This window comes from Theropithecus gelada, chromosome 5 (genome assembly GCF_003255815.1).
Source record: "Theropithecus gelada isolate Dixy chromosome 5, Tgel_1.0, whole genome shotgun sequence".
NCBI classification, from domain to species: domain Eukaryota; kingdom Metazoa; phylum Chordata; class Mammalia; order Primates; family Cercopithecidae; genus Theropithecus; species Theropithecus gelada.
In genome coordinates this window covers 47,069,678-47,090,324 of record NC_037672.1, presented here as the reverse complement: position 1 = coordinate 47,090,324, position 20,647 = coordinate 47,069,678, and the positions used below count along the sequence as shown (strand labels likewise).

The 20,647-nt window shown below is 39.3% G+C and overlaps 1 protein-coding gene across 1 annotated transcript in view; it reads left to right on the top strand.

Annotated features, from left to right (window-relative positions):
- The first annotated feature begins 8,649 nt into the window (after positions 1-8,649).
- Positions 8,650-20,647, top strand: part of BMPR1B (bone morphogenetic protein receptor type 1B) — a 400,498-nt gene continuing 388,500 nt past the window's right edge. Inside the window, exon 1 of the mRNA XM_025384633.1 lies at positions 8,650-9,212. The gene's annotated coding sequence lies outside the window, so the exon portion shown is untranslated. The remainder of the gene's footprint in view (positions 9,213-20,647) is intronic.

Here is a 20,647-nt window from a genome sequence, read left to right as displayed (position 1 = left end):
TTGCCCTAGCCTCTCAGTAAATAAACTTGTGTGGGTTTTACTCCTGTGTTTAAAAAAATTAATTTAAAATATTTATAAACCGGAAACAAAACCCCATGTACTCGCTGCCTACATAGCCCATTTATAGAATGCTAATCTTTGTTTCAAAAAATCTTTTTTGGGGTGGCCAATACAGTTGGGAGTCTATAGATATTCTAAGATTCGGCTTCATGTTTTTTAAACTAAACTATGAGGTTCTGTTGTCCTTCAATAGCCAAGATATGTTGAGCACCTATTATATGCCAGAAACACTACCGTGTGTTAAGAATATGCTAAGAGGCCAGGTGTGGTGGCTGATGCCTGTAATCCCAGCACTTTGGGAGGCCAAGGCAGGCAGATAACCTGAGGTCAAGAGTTTAAGGCCAGCCTGGCCAACACGGTGAAACCCTGTCTCTACTTAAAATACAAAAATTAGGCCGGGTGCGGTGGCTCAAGCCTGTAATCCCAGCACTTTGGGAGGCCGAGACGGGCGGATCACGAGGTCAGGAGATCGAGACCATCCTGGCTAACACGGTGAAACCCCGTCTCTACTGAAAAATACAAAAAAAAAACAACCAAAAAACTAGCTGGGCGAGGTGGTGGGCGCCTGTGGTCCCAGCTACTCGGGAGGCTGAGGCAGGAGAATAGCGTGAACCCGGGAGGAGGAGCTTGCAGTGAGCTGAGATCCGGCCACTGCACTCCAGCCTGGGTGACAGAGCAAGACTCCGTCTCAAAACAAAAAATAGCCAGGTGTGGTGGTGGGCACCTGTAATCCCAGCTACTCAGGAGGCTGAGGCAGGAGAATAGCTTGAACCTGGGAGGCAGAGGTTGCAGTGAGCCAAGATCATGCCACTGCACTCCGGCCTGGGCAACAAGAGCGAGACTCGGTCTCAAAAAAAAAAAAAAAAAGAATATGCAAAGGTATAAAATACATAAGAGTGATAATGTAGAAGTGTGAGAAACAGTGAACCATATTCCTAGAGAAAGAAATATTTTATGAGTGAAAAAACACTTGACTAGGGTCTAGAAGGTGAAGGCCAAATGATGAAAGGGTCTAGAAGGTGAAGGCCAGAGGATGAAAAGGGCCAGACAGTATAACAGCCAGGAGAAATGGTGGGAGGTATAAAAATAGTTGGCAAGCAGTCTGTGGGGCTAGAATATTTGGGAGAAGATATGTCTGGTAAAAAAAAAAAAAAAATGCTGAAACCAGATCAATATGGGCTCTGAAGGTCCTTCCAGAATGTATGGGTTTATTCTGTAGGCAAATGAGAACTTTTACAGTTTTTAAGCAGGTGAGTTACAATCAGATCTTCAATACTTCATGTAATTCTGACTTACTGTGTAAATATCTACCTCATCTTAATGCATAGTGCTACTTAACAAAATCACAAATTTGACCTTGTGTGTTAAAACAAAATTCTGCCACCAGAAAGAAAAGATGTATTTTAGAATGCGATTTCCTCTTTGATCTTTTTTTCCTTCATTCCTATTTTTGTTGTTGTTGTTACTTAGAGGACTCGTTTTCTCTCTTTTTTTGTCTTTCCTCCTTTGACTTTGGTTCTGTCATTTTCCTTTCCATTAAAAGTAGCATGAAACTTTTTTAGGATTCCTTGAATATTGCCAAAGAGGCTGGGGCTTCATCCTGCAGCATGTCCTGGACATCACTGTCTTCATGGTTTGGTAGGTGGGAGATCTGTATAGCTTTCCATGAGTATCTTCACAGTCTCAATGCAGACATTAGTCTTATAATTAGGAATATCAAAAAGGAATTCCTACAATGTCTTCTTACAGTTAATGTGGTAATATCCAATATTATTTCTGATTAACACAATGTTAAAAGCTTTATGAATTTAAATAAGGCACAGTCTCTAAAATTATGGAATAGAATTTAAATTTCTTTTCTCTACTAGCCTTAAATAATTCTATCAATTTAAGAGAATATGATGGAAAGAATAGGTTTTTAGTTAATAAGTTTTTAGTAAACTCATCCTTTTCAGGTAGTTTAATCAGAAAATTGCTCTTCATCTGTTTTTGTTACCTAACTTTTCTGTGTTTTTTTCTAGTACAGAAGGAAATAGTTGCTGTATATTTCTTCCTGAGGCACACACTGTAAATATACTGTGAGTCAGGGAAAACACTGAAAAGTTCCAAGGTTGGCAAATCATTTTAGAAGGAAAAAGTCATCAGGAACATGAGACTCTAAAGAAACAGATGTAGGAATTATTTTTATAAGTTTTGTTACAGAATTTTTTCCTCATTTTCTAGTTTTAGGAATTATGTAGGTGTATGGATTAGGATGGTTCAGAATAAAAGATGCTCTAACTTTAGAAATATTTAAACATTCAAAAAACAATATTAATATGACATTGTATTCAAATGTGACTTCAAAGAGATTAATTTATTATCAAGTCCTGCATAATTTGGCAGCATATAAACATGTGGGTATGATATCTGCTTTTATTAAGAAAAGTTGGAACAATATTGACAGCAAAAAAAATGTAAAATCATTTTAACATTTCTACTTCAGTTTTTTTTTTTTTGAGACAGAGTCTCGCACTGTCACCCAGGTTGGAGTGCAGTGGCGCCATCTCAGCTCACTGCAAGCTCCGCCTCCTGGGTTCATACCATTCTCCTGCCTCAGCCTCCAGAGTAGCTGGGACTATAGGTGCCCGCCACCATGCCAGGCTAACTTTTTGTAATTTGTTTAGTAGAAATGGGGTTTCACCGTGTTAGTCAGGATGGTCTCGATCTCCTGACCTCGTGATCTGCCTGCCTCGGCCTCCCAAAGTGCTGGGATCACAGGCGTGAGCCACCGTGCCTGGCCTTCTTCTTCTTTTTTTTTTTTTTTTTAAGTGAGACAGATCTTGTTCTGTTGCCCAGGCAGTGGATCGATCATTGCTCAGTGCAGCCTCAAACTTCTGGTGTCAATCAGTCCTCCTTCCTCAGCATCCTGAGTAGCTAGGACTACAAGCATTTGCCACCACACCCAACTAATTTTTTACTTTTTTTTTAGAGATGGGATCTGCCTATATAGCCCAGGCTGGTCTCAAACTCCTGGCCTCCAGGGATCCTCCCATCTTGGCCTACCAAAGAGATTTTTTTTCTCTTTAAAAACAGAACCAGTAGCTTAGCTACTTCAGATGTTTTCATAGTTTATGACTTGTTTCTGTTTCAATTGAGGAGTTCTATTTTTCTTTAACTTACATATTAGACATAATTAAATTGCTACAGAACTAGAATATCTGTGTTATTTCTTCCCATATATAATCATAGTTGTTTTATATAAAACCAAATAAAATGATAAGCAGAAAATATAGCAGATATGAGAGTAATCTGATGTGTATTTTAATTGTGAGGTTATCACTGACATATTATATACCAGAATGAATAATCAGAAATATATTAATTCAGGCTGGGTGCAGTGACTCACCCATGTAATCCCAGCACTTTGGGAGGCAGAGGTGAATGGATCATTTGCGGTCAGTAGTCTGAGACCAGCCTGCCTAACATGATGAGACTCCATCTCTACTAAAAATACAAAAATTATCTGGGCGTGCTGGCACATGCCTGTAATTCCAGCTACTTCAGAGACTGAGGTACAAGAAATGCTTGAACCCAGCAGGTGGAGGTTGCTGTGAGCTGATATCTTGCCACTGCACTCCAGCCTGGGTGACAGAGCGAGGCTCTGTCTCAAACAAACAAGAAATATATTAATTCACATTAATATTTATTAATTTATTATTAATATTTCATCATTATTTAATTAAATAAATTTAATAAACAAATAATGAAATAAATTAAAAATTCATATTTATTTAATATTAATAAACATTAAAATTTATTAATTAATAAATTAATATTAATGTGAATTAATATCCATATTCACATGACTAACATTAGTATTTATATACATTATGTAAAATTATATTTATATTGATATTTGTGTTAATATTAAAATTATTCATAATATTTTAAATACAGAATCATAAAGTAGAAAGGAGTCTTAGAGAATTTTTGAGTCTGTCCTTCAACCCCCTGTAGGCACGAACTCCTTCCACAGTTTCCCATCTCTACCTTTGCTAAATGCTTCTGTGAGGGAAATATTGCTACTTTATGATGCAATCCACAGCACAACATGCAAAAATCTGCTTTTGAGCTAAAAGCACCCATTTTTAGCTAGCAAAATACCGGGGGAGAGTAGAAAAGACAGGGAAAAGATCCTAATGAAGCTTACAACTTGGCAAAAGGCCTAGCCAAGGTGATTAAGCACTGACCCAGAGAGATGAGTTTTAAAAGCCACAGACCTCATTGCTTCCCAGGTCTCTGCTATCACCAGCTTTTCCCCCCAGCAGCTAGCTTTCAGAACCTCAAAAATGTGTTTAAAGAAATATAGAGGACTCAAGTACCCTGCTTTTCCATATGTTCTAAGATCAAGCTCCCATAATATCTTAGCTTCAAGATCTTGACATGTTTTTGTATAGCGTCTGTTCAATGTCTACTTAAAACATTCTCAGCTGGGTGCAGTGGGTCATGCCTGTAATCCCAGCACTTTGGGAGGCCGAGGCGGGCAGATGGCCTGAGGTCAGCAGTTCGAGACCAGCCTGGCCAAAAGTGGTGAAACTTTGTCTCTACTTAAAATACAAAAATTAACTGGGTGCGGTGGTGTGCACCTGTAACCCCAGCTACTTGGGAGGCTGAGGCAGGAGAATCGCTTGAACCTTAGCAAGCAGAGATTGCAATGAGCTGAGATCACACCACTGCACTCCAGTCTGGGCAACAGAGTGAGACTCCATCTCAAAAAACAAAAACCAAGAAACATTCTCATTGCTATAGAAGCAGTTTAGTGCACTGATTAAGTCTGAGGTGCTGGAGTCAGACAATTCATGTTTAAATCCTGCCTCTTCCAATTTCTAGCATGGCCTTGGGAATGTTATATAACTTCTCTGTGCCTTGCTTTCCTCATTTGTAAAATGGAAATAAACTAATACCTTATTATGAGACCTCAGGTTGATAATAAATGTGAACTACTTAGTAGTGTGCCTGACCACGCCATAAATGTGGCTTTTATTATGGAAGCTACATTTGTTGAGAGGCTTAACCACTTATTTTGTTTATGTAGAGTCAACATGTAGCAGTGGACAATACGACAACTACAGCAGTAGGAACAGAAGAGCAAGAAAAAGATCTCTCTTACACTGAAAAATATTTCCTTCACCTGATTCCTAAAATACTGTACCTCAAAAGAGGCAGACTTTTATTCCACAATTAGAAATAGTTTAAAAGCACATGTTCTAGAATGTTACTTAGCATGATATGCCTTGATTTATGACACAATATTAATGGTGGTCAAATCCTTTACAGTTTTGAGAGAAAAGGAGGGTGGAAAAGGAAAGTGATAGGAGTGAGGATATCCATGAAGAGGAAGGAGAAGGGGAGACTGATAGCATAGAAGCAAGCTGTGTCCCCAGGTCTGTCCTATTTCCCTACTTATAAATTCCCCAAATAGTTCAATTCCAGTGGGCCTGGGCAAATGTCTTTCTTAATTGGAAATATGCCTGCAAGTATTTTGAGAGTCCTCATATACACTGCCCTGGTTTCCTCATGTAGAAGCAGAGGGGAAAAAAAATGTTACTTTTGCTAAAATTTATCGTGCCACCCAGTGAAGCCCCTGTTTTCTATTCTTCTCCCCACAGTGGTCTCTATTTACTTATTTATTTAGAGATGGTATGGGCATGTGGGGGTCTCACTATGTTGCTCGGGCTGGTCTTGAACTCAAAGGATCCTCACACCTCTGCCTCTATGTATGACTATGTATCTATGACTACATGCATGTGCCACCACATCTGGCTCCTATGGCCTTTAAAAGCACCACAATCGCAAGCTACAGTCACCAATATCTGAAGTGTCTTTGGAGTCTGCTGGTAATCTTGGTAGTTACACCATTGTCTTGGTTCAAGTTTTCCTTCTTTCAGTGACGGACTCTTAATTAGTTTAGTGCTTTCATTTTTCCCTCTCCAGGTATCTCTAAATGATCTCCTGAAAATCCCAGTCCACCATTTGACTCCCTGGCTTACAAATCTCCAATGCTGCTCCATTACCTAATAAGGAAAAAATCAATTTCATTAGTATGTTTGAGAAGGTAATTTCTCAACTCTGCTTAGCCTAAGAGTGTCATCTGCTGCACCTTCTCCTCCTCATTTGGACAGCAGCACCGAGATACCAGCTGTTCTCTAAACATGCCATGCTTTTTCATAGTGTTCTCCTTGCTTAGAATGTTTATTCTCTTTCTAGCCCCGCTTTGATCTCTAGAGATCCTTCAGGACCCTTATAAAATGTGACTGCTCTATGAAGGTTTTCCTGACATTTCTAGGCAGAATAGTTCATTTTCCTATGCTCCAATAATTGTGTGTTCATGCATTAATGTACTTCTCATAGAAAGTTCTTTTATGTTTAAGTATCTTGTTTCTTCTGTATTATGAGTTTCAAGAAGGAATGGACAGAGTTTGAATCTCAAATACCAGGGCTTGGTTTGTCATAGGCACTCAAAAATGTTGATTGTTGAATAGCTTCTTTCCAAGGCTCCCCATTCCTGCTTACAGAAATGCTACCATCTAAGGCCCACCTTAAGCACAGTCTCCCCTGAACCCCATTTTCTCCCACCTGGAGTGCTTTTTTTCATCCTGAAGACCTACAGGAATTTCCTTTGTTCTCTGATTTGGAATTTTAAAAAATATATTTAAACAAGGTATTTAAAAAAATCTATCTCCTTGTCTGTAAGTTGATTGAAGTGCAATCTGTGTCTTCTCTATCCAGAGATGCCTGTATTCCCTGAATCAGTATCTTATACCTAGCAGATTCTCTGAAAGATATTTGCTGAATGGAGGAGTTAAGCCAAGGAAAGATAATCCTTAACGCAACTTCTGAAAAGATACAGGTGACAATACCCCTAGCTCCAAAACATTCCGCATAATGTCTGCTTTATTTCACTGCAGTTTATGAGTGCTGCAATTCTAAGGGAGATTATGCAGCTGTCAAATAAAAATTATCAGTAATTCACACAGTAGAAAGGATAGATTCAGGTTTCTTTCCTCTTTAAACTTGCTTAATGTTGATTAGATATTGACAATGATCAACACATTACATTTATAGTTCTATGGATTTCCAGTAAATTAAGCTTTTCTATGTATACAATCATAAGCTCTGTAAGGAATTATAATTTGGTATCTTATTTTCAATATTTAAAACTCATATTTCTAAACTCACATTTCATTTTTAATAAATTATTTTTAGTTAATTATGTGATAGCTCATAATTCCTTGCTTTGACTTTTATTTTAATTGTGTAGAAGTTCTAATTACAGTGTCTTCCAGTCCCCTTCTCCCGGCAAAAAACTTAGCTAATATAAGAGTATGGAGATGATGAAAAATTGGATTGAGGACCAGGTAGAAGGTTATCTAGGTAGTCATATCCTTTATAGTTTTGAAAGAAAGGAGGTGGAAAAGGGGAAGGGGTGGGAGTGAGGGTATTAGGGAAGAATTGGGATGAGAGTAAAATGAATTGATTCTATCTTGGAATTCTTGGGGCAAGAGGATGAGTACTGGCACTGGGGACTGGAAGAGTGGTTGAATAAGGAAGGTGAGATGATGCCAATGACTAATTTCACCTGCTTTGGAAATTTTCTTTGAGATACCTTTCTTCTTCCAGTTTGGCATCAGAAATCACAAGGCAGATATATCATGGGGCAAAAAGACCTTTGTGGAGACTCTAACATTGCTTTTATAGAAGAAACATGACCACATTTTCATACACTCAACAAACATTGGGGGCACTGCCTGCTCTAAGTGCAAGCTGCATAAAATAAATTGATACGCAAATGAATTTTTTTATTGGTAAGTGCAAAAAGATTACATTTAATGTTTAAAAAAGATTTAATAGAAACAATTTAAGAAAAAGGAGGAGTTGATGGAAAATAGTAGGCTAAGAATTGGATATAGAAATATATATGAAGAAAAAAAAAGACTTAGATCACACACTTGGTGGTGACCAGAGACGGTTTGTCAATATTTTGGAAGAAAAAAATTTTACAAAAGGAGAAACTAAGTAATGCTGGAGAGTGGGAAGCTGAAAGGTATTGAAAGGAAAAGAGTGTTTGGAAGTCACGAGATATCTCCCTAGGAAATACAGTTGGCAAAATAGCTGCTTTTAAAGAGGTTAACTATTCTCCCCAAATCTTCTGACTGTGAACTAGCTTACTTTGTATTTACCCACTTAGAAAGTGTTTCAACACTTAAAGACCTAGCAAGGAGACCACAAAGTATGAGATGTTACATGCTTTTCCAAAAGAAACACGACTAACTGTAAATTGTCATCAAATACAAATGGAATGGGTTTTCTCTTTTGGGTTTTTATTTTTTATTTTTTGGTTGTTGTTAGTTTTCGTTTAACGGTTTCAAAAAATATGTAGAAGGGAAATATTTCATTTTCCTTGGACGCTCAACTGTATATATTTCAAGATTCTTAAAACTCCCACCTCAAACTGCAGGCATAATTTTGATGTGTTCATTTTTTACGAGGCGTGTCAACGTTTCATCAATTTCTGAAAAGTGCCTATGGCCCTGAAAAGTTGAAATCCACGACATTCTATCATCTCTGCGAGCCCTTTCCAGCTCTCAAGGTACAATAATCCCACGAATCTTTGTTCCTCAAACCAGGAGGTTTTCTGGAAACCTTCTTAAACATAACCAGGACAGGACCCATGATGGAAATCTTGGGGATGCTCTGAGCAGCGGACGGGCTTGGGAAGCGCACCCCTCGAACCGGGCTGCCTCCGGCCCGCACCCCGCCGCTCCCCAAGTCGGCTCCGCGCTCCGCACACAGGCGGCGGTGCTGGGGCCGCTCCAAGTGCGATGAGAAGTGTAATCCCTCCGCTAAGTACTTGGCTCTCAGTCTCCAATCACTAGTGGGAGCTGGAGAGGGCAAGTGAAAAAAAAAAAAAATTCCAGAGGCAGCCGAGGAGCGAGAGGGAAGAAAAAAAAAAAAAAAAAAAAAAAAAAAAAAAGTCCCGTGGCGGCGGCGGCGGCGGCGGAGCGGCCGCGGCGGCCAGAAGTTGACGGCGCGGCCGGGCGCGGGGCGCCGGGCAGTGCAGTGCGGAGACCGCGGCGCCGAGGACGCGTGAGCCGGGAGCGTAGCCGCGGGTAAGGCGCGCGCGGCGGGGCCCCGTCCCCTGTGGGTGGCCGAGTTCCCGAGCGCGCGGGGGGCGGCCGAGCCGGCAGGAGCCGGGCAGAGCGAGGAGTGGCGCGGGACGGGCAGCAACTGGGTGCGGGGCTGGGCGGTGGTCGCCCCAGGCAGGACGGAGCGCGCGAGGGAGAGGGCGGGCTGCGCCGCCGTGGGGCGGTGGCGGCGGCGGCGGGGAGGGGGTCAGGCGGTGGCCACCTCGGCTTTGTGCGCGGGCGGCTCTGCCCGAACCCCGAGGCCTCGTGCCCGCGCAGGCGAGGAGTCGGGGCAGGGGCAGCGGCGGCGGCGGCGGCGGCGGCGGCGGCGGGCGGGACACGTGCTTCGGAGCTGGAGGGACGCGCCAAGGCAGGGAGTCGGACCTGCGAGCGGAGGGATGGGGCGGGAGGGCGAGCTGAGGGCAGTCGCGGAATCCGGGAAATGGGAGGGAGCCTGGCGGGGCGGGGGCCCAAGGCCAGCCCAGGCGGGACCCGCAGGCACCCACCTGTCCCGGACGCCTCCCGAGACCCAGCTTTGCCGCGGGGGAAAGTGCGCAGCGGGACTGGTCCCGGCTCCTCGGACTGGGCTCCGTCTTTGCTTCCGTTGCCTGTCTCTTCTCCTCTCTCTCCTGCTTCTCTGTCTCTCTCTCTGCCTCTCTCTCAAGTTCTGGGTCTTTCATTCTCTCCCTCCTCTTCTTTCTCCCTTCCTCTCCTTATTGTTATCCTTTGCCTTTCCTCGCGGTCTCTCTTTCCTTCCGTGCGTCTCTCTGCCTCTCCCCACCGCCTGCTCTGGCTCTCCCAGTGTCTCCCTCCTCTGTCCCTTCATCCTCTTCGCTCTGTCACTCTCGCAAACTCTTGGTGTCTCTCTCTCTCTCTCTCAAGAGGCTTTCGCTCCCGGTCTTCCTGGCTCCCCTGTCTCTTGCTGTCTGCGCCCTTCTCTTTGCTCATCCCTCTTTCTGTCCAGGCTCCGTGTTTCCCCCTGTCTTTGGCGGTGTTGGAGAAGAGCCTTTGGAAGTTGTCCGCTGCGGTGCGGACACCCCTCCAGCTGGGTCCTGCTGTTTGTTCTGAATGGAAACGCTGCAGTTTCCTTGAGTTATTAGGAACTGCTGTTTTTTTAGCCACCTTTCCACCAAGGTGAGGTCAGTGACTACCAGCGGCCACAAAGTTGCCAGTGAAAGAAAACGGAGGAAGAGAGCCGTTTCATTACCTCCAACAGATAAAGAGAATGTGTTAATACCAAACTTATCTGCAGCGAAGCAGAGCCACCTGAGAAAAGGTTCCTGAGTTCTGCAAAGAAACATGAAAGGCTCCAGTGGAAATGAGAGGGTTCAGCTAAAAAGTGTTTGCAAATAATTTGAAAAAGCACTTAATGGAAATCTCTTGCTGTGCTAAATTGATGCCAACGAATCTGTTTTCTTACATATATTTTTAGGATTCCAGTGACAACTCTCCTGATTATTGTTTTGGGCAAGTTATGGGAAATGTCCTGTGTCAACTGGGACGTTAGTATTTAAGAAAATATTCAGTCTTTGTACTTTATACCTCTTTACACACTAGTGATCAAGAAGAATTATTTCTAACTGTAAAGAAAATAGTAAAGGATTTGTCAGTAGTTTTAAAACATGAGACATTCCAGGGATCAATAATGTTTTTGGAAAAACTTTCATTATAAGGATGTTTTGAAGGATATTACATCTTAGTGAAATATGTAAGTTATTACACACTTAGATCATTGTGCAGTGCAAAAAAGTTTGTTATAATCAGATCATAGTAGTGATGTCTTTATGGGAAACATAGCTGGGAAATTAATTGCTCTGATTTTCACTGTTTTCTTTAGTCATGCATAATGTACCTTTGTGTTTAGCAAAATATGGCCTAGAGCTACAAAACTTGATACAGTGTGTTATTTGTCCAACCTGAATTACCATTTAGAAAACCACCCTTTCCTTTTAGTTACATGATATAAGTTGATATGATCTCATTACTCATGTACTAGAGGCCGCTGGTGAAGTTTAATGGCACTGATTTGTGTTTTTAAATCAAAATGTTAGTTTTTGGTGAGTTAAAATCTTGATTTATGTCATGTTAGTGAATCATCACTATTTATAGGGGCTTTGCCACCTTGTCTGCCAGGTGCTGCCCAGCATTTAGTCTAGGCTAGGTTGTCTGAAATTCCCTGTTAGATTATTGTCCCTGAGTGACGTGCTGCCACGGCCTGCTTATATATGTTTCTCAAAATGTTCCAGTCGTTAAATAATATTTATTAAAAGGAAATTGACTTAAATTTTTCCTCATAAGCTTTGGGAACTGTGAGAGATGGCCTGATAAAGTATTTTTATTACAGTAAATGCTGACTTACTATTATTTGTTTAAAAGTATAAGGCAGTTCAAAATGTGCTTATCTTTTGCCACATATAGCACCTCCTCCAGCTCTTTCTGAGCACTCAACTCGTATTATCATCCAAATCTAGAGTCATTTGTCACCTACTCCAACCTAGCAGAGCCTTCCTGATTTTCAGAAGCCCCCTCACCACTGCCTCTGCCTCTCAGGCTTCTCAGTGCCCCTCTTTTTGGTGTCCACCTCTGTGCTATATGGTTACTTGCTAGGCGCTTCCTTGTTGGCCTTTGTCTCATTGAGGTGAGACAGTGTCCCTTCTTTCTTTTTCTCTGAGTTTCCGATGCCCAGCCCAGTACCTGGTATATGATAGATACTCAAGAAATCCATGTAGGACGATTGGTTCTTTTCCAAATTGCCTCTAACTTGTGATACTGATTCTTTGTGGATGCAGTAGCTCAAGGGAAATACTTTAGAATAGTGTAATAGCAGATCATAGACTTAGGATTGAAAGAGTCTTAGCATGTCATCACACACGTTAATAATGCTGAAGAGGATGAGGCCCGGAGAGTTTGAAAACCATGTTCAGAAATAGAAAGTGAGGCGAGGATGGCTATGAAATTGAGACTACTTTTTTTTCACGGTGCCACAGTTGTTTTCACTGGACTCATGTTTGACTTCTTTCACTCGAAGTGGGTAAATATGTCTATAAGTAGAAGCTGGCAGTTATACTCTAAACTCTGAAGATTTCATGTCACCCCGTAAAAGCCATGCATGAAATGTATAACTTTGCAATAACTGATAATCATTTCTGATGCAGGTAAGCATCGAGCTAATACTGATCTTTTGGGACCTTGACTCCTAAGTTGTTTCTATGTGGTCGGCATTGTTGTGGATGATAACTGTGTTGGGCGGAATTACTATTTCTTACTTGCAAAGAAGATTTAAGGTCTCTAGACTTATATTTTCTGCTCTATAATTCTCTCTCTCTCTCTCTCTCTCTGTGTGTGTGTGTGTGTGTGTGTGTGTTGAAGGGGGTTAGGGAGAAGAAAAAGGAAGTTTGGACCAGATTAGTGGTTCTTTTTGAAGTTTTCTTCAGAGACTACCAGTTTAACTCCCAGAACAACTGCAAATTCATCTGTTTTACAAATCAGACTTCCTGGTAAGCTTTTGTTTTATAAAAGGCTAACACAGCTTTAAAAAAGCTTGAAGACCTCTTTACTTGTTGTCCTCCAGTCTCTTCCAGTTCTTGAATTTCACAATCAGGATCATTTATAGCTTTTAAATATGGGTATTCAGAGGATGGTTGGTAAAAGTATTAAGGACAGAAGGAAAAACTGATTTTGCCTTAGAGATACTATTAATAATTTCAGGTTTCCATATGCTGAATTTTATGTGATGGCAGAAATTGAAGTAGAATTGTTGAGATATGTATAGGCAGGCCAGAATTCAGGGAAAGGAGAGGTTGTGGCTAGAAAGGTAGATTAAAAAGTCACTTATATTGACTTAATAATTTAAGTTGAGTGAAAATAAAACTTCTTAGGGATGGAGTACAGAGAGAGAGAGAAATAAGCCAAGATTTAGGAGTAGACAAAAAGGACAATTTGTTATGTTATTTCTGGGTATTTTTAAAGCCCATCACAGTAGTAAGAAGGATAATGTATAATTTACATCAGGCAATACTTTGTTTGCATGATGTTCAGGACATCCACTTACATGCCAATATTCTAATTACATTCATTTTACACTCTTTGTGTGGCACTGTTATACACTGTGGGGACACTGTGACTATAAGAGAAACAGGATCCTTGCTGTCATTGAACTTCTAGAGAGTGAAAACACAATGAGCTATCAACAAACACAAGAATAGGATTATTTCCAATAGTGAAATTTGCCGTTAGGAAAACAGGACAGGGTGATATGACAGCATGTGACTGGGCTACTTTATATGAGATGGTCAAGGGAGGCCTCTGTAAGGATATTCTTGAGTAAGAAGAAAGAGCCAGCCCCATGAAGATCTGAAAGAACTTCCTAGCAGAGGACGCACTAGGGCTGTCTCTAAGAGTAGCAAGCTAGGCACTCACTGGCCAGGAAGGCTGGACTCAGGCAATTAGAGGAAGTGGTAGGAATGAGGTCACAGAGGTGGTGAGGTTCATGGCATGAAGTATGCATTTTATTCAAAGTATATTCTGTTGAACACTCTGGAGGATTTTAAACAGAGAAGTGAACAAATAGGATTTAGCGTGTCTGTGTGTAGTGTAAGCAAGAGTGCCTGAATAAGGCCATGTGGGAGGCTGTGAAAATGATGTAGCTGAAGGGTTTGTTGGCTTGCCCAAGGGTGGAACCTTGAGAGACTGATCAGACATTGTTCTTTTCATGGAATAGAAGAATCATGGAGTTGAATCATCTTTTTTTTTCCGGGGCTGGGGGCTGGGGGCTGGGGGCTGGGGATGTGCCAGGATCTACATTGCAGCAGTTCACTGGTTCAAGAGTTACTTTTACTTTTGAATTTCAGACCTCAGCACCTTCTTAGAGTTCCCAGATATCACCTCTTTACCTCATCTCAGATATCTCATGGGCTGCAAGCTTCTTCCACGTGAGAGTGTATAGTATGTCCTAGGAAGTATTGCGGTAAGCTTCTTAGTGCTAGAGATGATTCTTGGACTACACTGAGATGGTTGGTTCTTTCTGAAAAGCAGAGTGGTGAGCATCCTTGAATGAGCATCTCTTCACTTCATTTTCGGTGCAGTCTGCCAGTATGAAATAGGGGAAGCAAGGCAGAATTCCTCTAATCAGGTCTGAGTGTCATTTTCCTCTAACCCTCAGCTTTGAAATGTTTGGATGCTTCTTGAAAGAATTCATTGTAAAGTCTGCATTGTTAGATCGGGATGTTACACATCATTGTACTCCAGCCCCTCTGCAAAGTGCTAGGACGTAGTAGGCATTCAGTAAATAGTTGTGTAGTGCTGTTGGATGTACTCTTTTAGAGGCCGGTAGTTTTGATTCAGCTAATTTTATTTTTTCCTGTCTTTCAACAAGGATATGGCTGCATGTGGCATCAGCTTTGGAAGATATTAAGTAGCAAGTTTGGAAATGATTTTTCTGGAGATTGTATTTAGTTATCAGCTAAAGGAAAAAGATACAATCCAATATATCTGTTTATAACGTTTCTTGCCTGGCTGTCTTGAGATAAACATTTTAGTCATTTTTATAGCAGTTAGATAGGAACTTAAACAAGTACAGACACATCTGTCACTAGTTAATTTGATGATTTACGAATCTAAAATGATTCCAAGGAAGTCTGTAATGATGGTGCCTTTGTCTAAATTAATCTCTTGATAGAAATCAGTGAATTTTATCTAACTAGTATACTTTACGACCATCTATAAAATGTATTAAATTATCATCAATTCTTTTTTCTGAAACAAGCTACTATTCTGCTGTTTTCCAATACACATTTAGCCATGATAGTCCACATAATGGAGGATTATCCTGAAATCTTTCCCCTTATTATGGAATGTGGTGCAGTGCTCAAATGGGCTTGCCAACAGTTGTGGCATCGCTTCATTTTTATGTATTTAGTAATTTTCTTCCATAGTTTCTTTTGATCCTCTTCAATTTGTCAAGAGTTTTTTCTGTATCTGAACATTGTGTGTTGCCCCATTTTGTCAAAACTGTTCTTATTACCATTGTCTTCTATGTCAGATATATTTTGGTTGCCTCTCCAGAACCACTCTCAGCCCTTCTGCCTCGTGCTCTCTGCAGGGAAAATAACCTGGATGAACAACTTTGACTTCTAAAATCTTAGGTCACTGGGGAGCCACAGCAGGAGAGTAGAGGGAGGGTGGGGAGTGAGGGTATTTATTTCCTTGGCTCCCTTTCTGTGAGATCAGTTTGGGCTGCCTGTATTCCTACACTGAAAGTCATTGTTCTTCCCAAGGTATCCTTCTCTATAGGACTCTATCTTTCCAGATTCTGGTAATCTCTGGAATAACTTCCCTGCTTTTACTAACCTGAATTTTCTGCAGTACCCTTGGGGTTCTTTTCCACTCCTGCCCACACCCTTTTATAAATCAATCCCCTCAGCTTATCAGGAGCTCTGTCAATTAAAGCCCTATTTTCTGTTGATTCAGCTTCTGAAAGCCTCTTCTTTGAAGTTTTCTTGGATTGATGAGAACAGTCATACTCCCTTACCTCTTTTGGACATCTGCTTTCCACCCCAGATTATATGCTTCTGTCCATGCAGAATGATGCACAAACCTAAGTTCTCATATAAATACTGTCAGTCAGTTTATTAGAACATCTCATGACTTGATAGTCTGTGTACCTTCTATCCACGTGCTTTGTTTCCTTCACTCTTTCACAAACACAGTGCATCTTTATAGATTCACTGTATAGGACCCGGCACTGTACTAGGCATTGTGGATGCAAAAAGGTGGATGTTTGCCACTGTTTGGGAGGGCTGGGAAGGGAGCAGGAAATAAACAACTATACATAATAGTTACAATTTAGGTTTGTGATTAGGTCTATTAAAAAATAAACAGGTGCAGCAGTAGAGAGTAATAGGAGGGACTATCATTTACTCAGGATCGCAAGCAGCTAAAAGGGCATGTCTAAGTGGCTCTTGTTAAGCTGCATTTATTACTCAGGCTCTTAATATTTGAATATTAAAAGCTTTTCCCAGTGATGACACAAACAATAAATCTTGGCAGGAAAATTAGAAATTTCATATAAACCTTAAGAAAATAAAGTGCTTTATACTATTACCTAAAATTAATAGTTTTGTGTATATGTATGTATGTATATGTGTGTGTGTATCCCTTAGGAATTTTCTTATGCATTGCTATGTATTTTTAAATGAAAATAAGATCATCTATATCATTTTGTGACTTTCATTTTAAATTTAATCATACATCAGTGACTCCATCTACATGGATGTATGCATTCTGAAACATATTTAATGTGTCATCTGTTAGTTAAAGATCACAGAGTTCCTCATCTTCCTGCTCGTTATATTTCTTAGACTATTTTAAACGTTTGATAGACGTGAAGAAGAAAACTGGGCCAATAATCTTGCCACACAAAACCTCTGGAAATTAAGAGGCACTTGAGAGTGTATTCGTTTGAATTGTGATGCCTAGTAAAATTAAATGCCAACAGAGAGGGAACATAATTTAATCAAACCTCTCTTAATAATTACATTCTAGAATTTTTTTAAGGTCTAACACCACTGTTACTTCTACTTTGTCACACAGTAAATGAAAAATTGGGGTTTGAAGTAATATGAGCTATTTGACTAATCCAGATAAGGAATTTACGTGTAACAGTATGTTTTACCTGATTTCATTTGTTTTCCCAGTGTGTTTCATGGAACAGTGGTTTCATGGAATGTTAGGTGTGCAGCCCAAGAGGGATCTCATGGATGGCAGCATAGCCTCCTGGTTAACTGTGGGAGTTTGTCTAGGTTTGAATCGTGGCTGTATCATTTCCTAGTTGTGAGACCTTGGGCAAGTTATTGCACCTTCTGTGTTTCTGTTTCATCCTCTGTAAAATGTCAATGCCAATAACAGTATTTACATCATAGGGCTGTCTGAGGATTAGAATTTTGATTTTTAAAGTGTTTAGAACAATGACAGGTGCATAGTAAACACCACAGAAGTGTTTGCTAAGCAAGTAAATAATGAAATCTGGCAATTTCTGATGTTTTTAAATGCAACCCTTTCTGAGCCTTTGTTGTATTAACATGCATTAATATTGACAGTGCCGGAAAGTGGTATTTGACCGTGGGACTTGTATTTTTTCCCTGTGTATATCATCGAATTAATGTTCCTCAGAACTCACTATGGGAAAAAAATTGATACAAACAATTGGCTAAACATTTTCACCAGTTTATTATCTCCTGAAATGAAAGGATCATTCTTACTGCCAGGGGTTGTTCCTACAGTTATCTCACTCATCATAGAACAGGAAACCAGCTCCTGTCTTTTTTTTTTTTTTTAAAAAAAACTCTTTTTCTTTTTAAAGGTAAAAATGAATGCTTTCCTTCGCTACCCAGTAAAAGACTTTCAGCCCTATACCTGTGAGTACATACTGGGCCTCTGCAGCTCACTGAGCATGAGCTTTACTGTGTATAATATTTTCTAAAAAGTTACTTATTGTTATTTTTTGTAATTGTAAAGAGTGTTCATTGAAGTGAACTTGGGAAACAGGGAACTCAAATAAAAATCAGTCACTTTTTTTTTTTTTTTAACCACACAGAAGTAGCCACCATTAGCATTTTGGGTCGTTTTTTTCTTTACTGAATTGAGAGCATAATATACTGTGGTTTTGTGTTCTTCCTTTCTTTTTCACTTGACTTTATTTATATAATATTCTCAATCCAAGACATGCAGTGATTTCTGGCCCTCAGATGATTGGTAATCTACATTTCAAAAGAGCTTCCTTCCTTACCAAATTCTGTGGCCAGAGACAATATAAAAATAAAATGGTGTATCTAGAATGAGTTTCTCCCTTATTTTAAGTATTCTTGGAAATTGGAACCACCTGGTAAGCAGTTGGCAATTCTGTTTAAAAGACCTGGAGTAGGTGACCTCAGGTTGCTTCATTTTTATGAGTCATTCCAATCTTCTAGCCAAAAGCCAGATGGACTCAGAAGAACCCACGACCAGGCTGTTGTGGAGGCATTACTTACTCATCGTGAGTGACTGTGAATGAATTTATATAATGTTGAGATTAACGTGGAAAAGGTATCCAGGGAAACCTAAATTATTCCAAAATAAATTTAGCTTAACTACTATTTACATTTTAAATTGTAAATCTTTTCCCACCATTGCATGTTCGAGGTTGGATTCTAATGATGTACTAATATGGGGGAACAAACATTGTCTCTAAATATTTTATCTTGTCCTATAATTTTGAGTAGGAATTAATATTGAATTTATATGACAGGACTTAATGTAAACAAAAGTCCTTTTTGTTAGGGGCTTTACTTTGTGTACTTCATACATAATGGATGCTCTAGTAGTTAGAGTATATGTGTCAGTAAAAGTTGTTTTCATTCAAAAGTCCTTATTCAACAGCTTTGAATCTGCATCTCACTCAAGATTAAATCAATCACTACTTTAAATACTTATCATTAACATCTGTAGCAAATGAAAATATTTAAACCCTCTCTGAAGAGAAAAAACCATACTACATAGTTTAATTGAATTAAATTAGCTTTTCATGGTAACCTAGGAGCTATTTCTGGAACCAATTTGGAAAATGATCTTTGTATGCTGTGGCATTTATGTTTGATTATGTTTTTCTTAGTAATTCTCAATGGACCCGATTCACTCCTTGCTTCAGTCATCAAACCCTTGTGATTTTTGTAGGCAAATTATGTATTTCCTACCCCATAATTATGCATATTTATGGATACTATATTCTTCCTCCTTAAATATAGAAGTTATAAAAATTCTTCATTCGATAACATAAAATTATTTAAATTTTATCGTTTCAGCATTCTGCGAAGTCTGTTAAGACTGAGATAGACAGCCATATATAAATGAACTTCTTTCAAAAAATGTTTCATATGATTTGACTTTTGACACTAAAAAAAAAGGTATTTATAAAAATGGCAGATAATCCAAAACTTCTTATAAATACATTGTCTTGAAATACAGAATATTTCAAGCCACATTAAAGATTTTGTGTACTACATTTTCTTCTAACTGAAGTCTCTTGATTTACAGAGCCACAAAAACATTGAAAATTGTTTTGAATAACTCAGTTTTCAAGTTTTTTAGCTGTTAAAATTTATTTGTGATTAGCATGGGGTGTATTTGATATGCTTGGTACAAGGACTGTAACTTAATGTCTTTATTTCTTGAATAGCTCAGACTTGACAATTTAAAGAGAAAACTCACCTTCTCCTTAAAAAACAAAACAAAACAAAACTCTGCTTTATTTACCACACTCCGAGTATCAGAATTGCAGTGATTTTTCCCCAAATCCTAACAATACAGGAATGCTCATTTGCATTCTCTTTTACTCCTCTCCTCATGATTTTTCCCTCCCTTTTCATTTTTTCCTATTTTTCTCACGTTTGCGCTTAATCAAAAAACGCTATTTTATGTAACTGCTTTTTCTCTGAGCCAAAAACAAAAAACAAAAAAACCTACTCATTTTTATTGTGAACATCAAGAGTATTTCTTTACTAACTCCATCATTCTCAGATTGGAAGTTACGAAGTTAGAGTAAGTGGAATGATGATTTGGTATTTTGTAGGCATAGTCTTAATATATTTTAGTAACATTGTAAACTAATAAGAGCAAGATACATTTCTATTTTGTTATGTAATCACTTATTTGATTATGTAGTTTCACTTAAAATGTTTTTATGAAATGTTTGTTTTGAACATTCAAAGGAATGTATTTCCACAGCAAAAATAGCTAAAAATGGCACAGACGTGTTATATAAAATATATTGTAGATATTACTTAGATTTAGACACTTTTTATTTCTTTATATAATCTCTTTGATATACAAAAATCTGTAATTACATTATACAGGTTTTCATCAACACCTTTCTAGCTTTTATTTGAAATTTCATGTGTTTATACTTGTGGTTTGAAAGCTGTTATGCATTCTTAAACATTTTTCTTCAAACATACTTGTATGCACCCTGGCTTACCATGAGCCTCTAAATTCCTTTTGTGGCTTATCTGTCCTAAACCTGGAAGGTGTAATGCAGTTTAACAATAATATTTTATATCTGTAGTTTGTGAATAATGTCTTTCTTACAAATGGAATTATTAAATATTTATGCAACATGAATGATTTTGATACCATATTGTAAAGTGTGTCAAAAGAGATGATCTAGTCCTGCTCTAAAGAGAAAGATGTTTAAATTCACAGTTAAGGCTGGGCGGGTGGCTCATGCCTGTAATCCTAGCACTTTGAGAGGCTGAGGCGGGTGGATCACTTGAGGCCAGGAGTTTGAGACCAGCCTGACCAACATGGTGAAACCCCATCTCTACTAAAAATACAAAATTAGCCAGGTGTGGTGGCACAAGCCTGTAATGCCAGCTACTTGGAAGGCTGAG